Source organism: Nicotiana attenuata, chromosome 3, assembly GCF_001879085.1.
Source record: "Nicotiana attenuata strain UT chromosome 3, NIATTr2, whole genome shotgun sequence".
Lineage (NCBI taxonomy): Eukaryota > Viridiplantae > Streptophyta > Magnoliopsida > Solanales > Solanaceae > Nicotiana > Nicotiana attenuata.
Genome location: NC_031991.1, coordinates 29,060,613 through 29,067,051, shown reverse-complemented (window position 1 = coordinate 29,067,051; position 6,439 = coordinate 29,060,613).

Here is a 6,439-nt window from a genome sequence, read left to right as displayed (position 1 = left end):
ACAATACAACTCCACTACTAGATCCCTGTGGAAATTCGATCCCGAACCACTATTCGAGTAAAAGCTATTGCGACCCGCTCTTCCTACCTTGGTGTAGCGTCGAGTCGGCAGCGATCACTCATGAACTGCGCAAGAGTCTCCTAAAGAGCTGCAGTAGTAGTAGCAGTAGGCGTATCAAGTGCCTGGACTCCGGCTGGAACTGTTGGTGGTACCTCAGTGGCAGCTCGTGCGGATGTTCTGGCTGCACCCCGTGCGCGTCCTCGACCTCTACCCCGGCCCCGACCTCTGACGGCTCCAGTAGGTAGCGCGGGTGCCTGATCATCTCTGGTAGCACGTGTCCTCACCATCTGTGAGAGAATGGAAGACAGAGGTTTAGGGTTGTGATGTCAAAAATCTCGCACGACAGGCAAATCAAATGAAATGGAATTTTCCTAACGGTTACATAGCCTCTCGTAGATAAATACAGATGTCTCCGCACCGATCCGCGAGACTCTAATAAACCGGCTTGTGATTCATGACTCCTATGAACCTAGAGCTCTGATACCCACTTGTCACGGCCCCGGTTCGCCCTACATGAACCATCGTGATGGCACCTAGTCTCTACGACTAGGTAAGCCTAACAATGCAGAACATAAACAACAATTGCGGAAGAAATAATTTAAAAACCGAAATAGTAAAATAAACTAGTGTTTAAGATGCCGCCTGGCACATAACCGTAAAAAATCTCAACCTAACACTCCCAAAATTCGAAACCCCATGGATCACAAGCTAAGAGATACATAAGAAGCTCTAACTCCAGAATGTCTAACAAAAAGGAAAACTACTGAAGGGCTATACTTATTACAGAAAGATAGAAAGGGACTCCTCGGTCTGCGGACGCGGCAGATATACCTTGAAGTCTCTACAGAATCATCTCGCCCCAAGGATGATAAGACTGAGTGGAAGTACCTGGATCTGCACAACAAAAATGTGCAGAAGAGTAGCATGAGCACACCACAGTGGTGCCCAGTAAGTATCAAGACTAACTTCGGTGGAGTAGTGACGAGGAACGGTCAAGACACCTACCGGTCTAATAAACTGTACAAATATAGGAACAATGGAACTTGATGTATATGTAAAGACTACACGAAACGGCTAACAATACTACAATCACAATAAGGGAAGAAAACAACAAGTAACAGCGGAAATACAAAAATAATGACATGGAAGAGCGAGCGAAAACACAAACCCAAATCCTAAATTCACAATACAGTAAAGGTAAGCAATAACTCAGGTCCTACGACAGTGTTCACATCAGGTCTTATCCAACAATTTCCACGAAGTACCGAATCTCGGACAAATTACAGCTCACGAGTCCCAGCACCTGAAATCTAACACTTGCCATCTTGTGCCCCCATCAACCTCATGGTCATGCTGACAACTCACTTGCTAACTAGTGCCACTTTCACACATATAACAAGTAAACGAGGGTGTACATCTATACTCAGTAGAATCAGGAGGGCTTCACATCCAATAGGAGTGTTCAACTACGTGTATGCTTGTGCAAGTGCTTTAACATAGTTCCTACCAGCTAATAAGCGTAAGGAAAAGAACGGACAGCACGTAAGATGTTTTCTCACAACTTCCACGAGATAAAGCTCATACAGGTAAGCGTACCATAACAGAATATTAAACAACAAGAATGCCCCCATGCCATCACAAATCATCACAATAAATCCCTGACATAGCCCACCTTGTCTCGCCACGTGTGCAAATATTAACATAATAAGTGCCCACCTTGTTTCGCCACACGTGCATCATAATGTTCTCACCTTGTCTCGCCACATGCACAACCCACATATAAGAATATATATACATACCCCGCATTGTCACGCCGCATGTGCAATATATCAATAGTAGCATTAGCACGGCAGAAGCCTCGTGCAACCCCATAACAATAGCAGCACGACAGAAACCTCATGCATCACAATATCAACAACCGCACGGCAGAAACCTCGTGCACCACCACAACAAGTACGACAGCAACAATGACAATATATACAAGAACACAACAAGTAAATCAACTCAAGAACTTTCGATCATAGACAGACGGTAAAACTAGCTCACAAGGAATAACCACAATAGAGAATACTAAGCGTGATAAGAACAACTCGACAAGGGAGAAAATAATATGAAGCAACAACCCCACAATATGTAATCCAACAACAAGGGAGCTAACACGAATCAAATAATTCCAAATAAGGAAATGTCAACTAAATATAGATCATCTAAACTTCTTTTAAGGTTGGGCAATTTACGAAGAATATACAATAATTTCCATTAAGGATGAGCAGTTATGAAAGATAGCATGACAATAGAAGAGCTAAAATCTTCAGTTAAGCAAAATAAGAGTCAAATAGGCAATAAGAATGAATCATAAACAATTAATTCCAATTAGAGCATGTAGAGGTGAATCTAGTAAGTGGAAAACTCAAGCATATCAAGTACACATTCATACACAGTGAATATAAGGACCTAAGAACCCTAAAAGGCCAATTTTTTTCCACAAATAAGTCCGAGCACGCACTCGTCACCTCGTGTACACAAACAACAATCAACAGAGCAGACTTAAATCCTAAGGGGAAGTCCCCCACACAAGGTTAGGCAAGATATTTACCTCGAACCGGCTCAAAATCAACCCGAAACCACGTTCTTGCCACGAGTACTCAACTCCGAATGGCCCAAATCTATTCAATTCAATTGCATAATGTAAATAATACTTCAAGTAACTGATTCTACAAATAAATTCTAAGCTACTACGAGAAATTAGGTGAAATGACCAAAATGCCCCTCGGTCCCACGTCTCGGAATTGGGTAAAATTTACATTTTCAAAATCCTCATACTCTCAAGAGTCTATACATATCAAGAACACTGAAATCCGAGTTCAATTGACCCCTCAAATACCCATTTTAAGGTCTCTTAATCTGAAGCCCTAACTATCCATTTTGCACTGATGTTTCCTAATTTTTCACCACTAATAAACGAGTTATGAAGTCAAGAATATTACTTCCAAGTGATTGCCCTTTGGTTTCCTCAAATATCTCCTTCAAAAGCTTCAATCCCGTTCAAAAATGGTGGAAACAATGAAGAAGGGTCGCGGATTGGCTATTTAAATACTGCCCAGATTTAACCCTATGCGATCGCAGGAACACCTATACGATCGCATAAGACAATTCCCTCAAAGCAATGCGATCGCGGCCTGCTCTATGCGATCGCATAGAGCAATTCCATCACCCCACTGCCACTCCAAGTCCTTCTACGCGAACGCAAGCGTCTCTATGCGAACGCAGTGACCAACACTGCTCACCCTATGCGATCGCACTCCTTCCTTCGCGATCGCAATTCACAAAAATCCGCCTAGCCTCAACTTACTCTATGCGATCGAGGATGAACTCATGCGATCGCAATGAATAAATCACTGCTGCAAAAACACCAGAAAACCAGCAATCTCCCAAAGACCAAAAGTGCCTGTTTGAGCATCCAAAATACACCCGAGGCCCCCGGGACCTCAACCAAACCTACCAACATATCCCATAACATCATTAAAACTTGTTCCAACCTTCGGAACGCTCAAAACAACATCAAAATATCAATTTTTCATCAGATTCAAGCCTAAGAATTCCAAAAACTCTCAAATTATGCTTTCGATCAAAAAGTCTATCAAACCTCGTCCGAATAACCTGAAATTTTGCACACACGTCACATTCAACACTACAGAGCTACTCCAACTTCCAGAATTCCATTCCGACCCCGATATCAAAATCTCACTATCGAACCGGAAACTTCAAAAATTCAACTTTCGGCATTTCAAGCCTAAATTAGCTACGGACCTTCAAAACACAATCCGAACGCACGCCTACATCCAAAATCACCATACGAAGCTGTTGAGATCACCCAAAACCTATTCCGGGGCCGTTTACTCAAAAGTCCAATTCCGGTCAAATTCTCACCGTTCAAACTTCCAAAACTAGATTCCTTCTTTCAATTTGACTCTTAATCATCCATTAACTGAATTCAACCATGCACGCAAGTCGATACTCATATTATGAAGCTGTTCCAGACCTTACACTGCCGAACAGAGCTTAATTTCTCAAAACGATTGGCCGGGTCGTTACAAATTGTCCTATTTGGCATAATGAAGAAGAGTCCACCACCCACATCTTTATAAGATGCCCCATCGTGAAAACCCTCTGGGATAATCTAGGAATCAGGGATCGCACCATATCACACCCTCAACACTGGTTGCTTCATCTTAAAGACAGTAGGACAACTTTTAGATCACCTCATATTGATTGGCATCAACTCTTTCCCTTCATAATATAGGGAATATGGAATAATAGAAATAACAATAATTGCAACAACACAACCCACACTCCATCACTCCAAAGAATTCTAAATCAATCCCTAAAATTCCATTTCATGACTTCAAACACTGCAACCATCCAAGCCACCAAAACCATTCATATTAATTGGCATGCCCCCCAAATAGGTTGGAAAAAACTTAATATAGACGAGGCCTTTGAAAAATTGAAAAGCAGCATAGGTGGTGTTTTTAGGGACAACACTGGTAAATTGACACTAGGATTCCAAAAGTTCTGTCATGGCCTATTCCCTCTACATATTGAATTGCAGGCACTTCATGAAGGGCTACATCTGGCGCACAGGTTCAAACTATTTCCATTGGAGATAGAAATAGACTCAACGGAAGTGATAAACGCTATCAACAATGGTCATGTCACACTATCTAACTTAATACATTCTTGCAGGTCATTAATGCACCAGGAGAAGGGCCTTCTACTACGACACAATTTCAGGGAAGGAAATGTAATTACGGATGCGGATGCTCTAGCAAAGGAAGCCAAAAATCAAGAAAAAAATATTTGCCGGAGAGAACAAAATTGTTTGTTGCACCGCCGTTTTTTGTAGAACAAATGCTTACCATGGATATGAGCGGGGAAAACAAACAGTTAAAACAACTTCCTATTTCTATTTGTAATATGCTTAGAACCCTAGGAAACCAAAATATTGCGAGTGATACTAGTTTTTTGCCTGCGGTGCTTGTTGGGTTTTTAAGGTATTTAATTAATATATTAAATACTTAAAAGAGGGTGAATGGGAAATGGAGGGAAATAAAAATTTTGAGTGAAATTTTAAGTTCCCCCTCCCTTGGCAAATGGGCATTGTCCCATATTGGAAGAGGAAGAGGTTTTTTATGGGTATATAAGCAATTGCTCTTCTTCTAGCTCTTAAAGAGTTGAGAAGAAGGCAAGCCTCGCGCCGTCGTCGTCGTCGCTCGCTCAGCTCGGCTTCGGCTTCGGCTTCGGCTACGGCTACGGCTACGGCTACGGCTTCGGCTTCGGCTTCGGCTTCGGATTCGGATTCGGATTCGAATTCGGATTCGGATTTGGATTTGGTCAAATGATCGATTGATTGATTAACTTTTTGGACCAAATTTATTTGTTAATAGTAAAATATTAACAGAAATGTTATTAAATATTTGGTTTAATAACAAAATATTAATATTAAATATTAATATTAAATCCAATCTGTTTTTCTGTTTTGGTAACAGAAAAGTAACTACCCTCTTCAATTTTCCCTCTTTATTTTCCCTCTTTATTATTGAGTAAATGGCCATTTATGTAATGGCATTTATGTTGTGGGCGTTTTGCATAAACAGCCATTCTGAAGAGACCCAACTTTGGCTATAAATACAACACTATTCTACTCAGAATTTTAACTACAATTTTCTGAGTTTCCTCTCCTTCTTCTGCATACTTTTAGCATCAAAACAAAGCAAAAAGTAAGTGTGATTTGCTACCGAACTTTGTGTTCGCTGAAACACTGGGGTTTGAAGTACCACTACACCAGTGTGTAATTCGTTCTATCCTGGGAGGAAATAATACCATAACCTTGGGTACTAGGAGGGGATTAAATTCCTTAAGAAAACACTGTTGAATTCAGTTGGGCTCGAATTGGTTTTATGTCATTTATGTTTATGTTCATTTCTGTTTATATTCATTTATATTTCTAGAATTATTTTACAAATACAGTATACTAACAAGCTTAAGGAATTTAATATATTTTCTGTATTTGTACTTACTGTTTCTGGAAGAGTAAAACCTTTCTGGTTTTGTACTCTATTAAAATCTACATGATTTTAACGTTTGTGTCATTATTTTACAGAAATGACTAATGAGAATGAGAACCAAGCTGTTCCAATGGTGACTGCCAATGCCTCAACAAGCCGAACGACACCGGCAACATTGGCACCGGCGGAAAAACCCGGAAAATTTTCCAGGATTGATTTCAAGCGCTGGCAGCAAAAGATGTTCTTCTATTTGACTACTCTAAGTCTCCAGAAGTTCATCAAGGAAGATGTTCCTGTGCTGTCCGATGAAA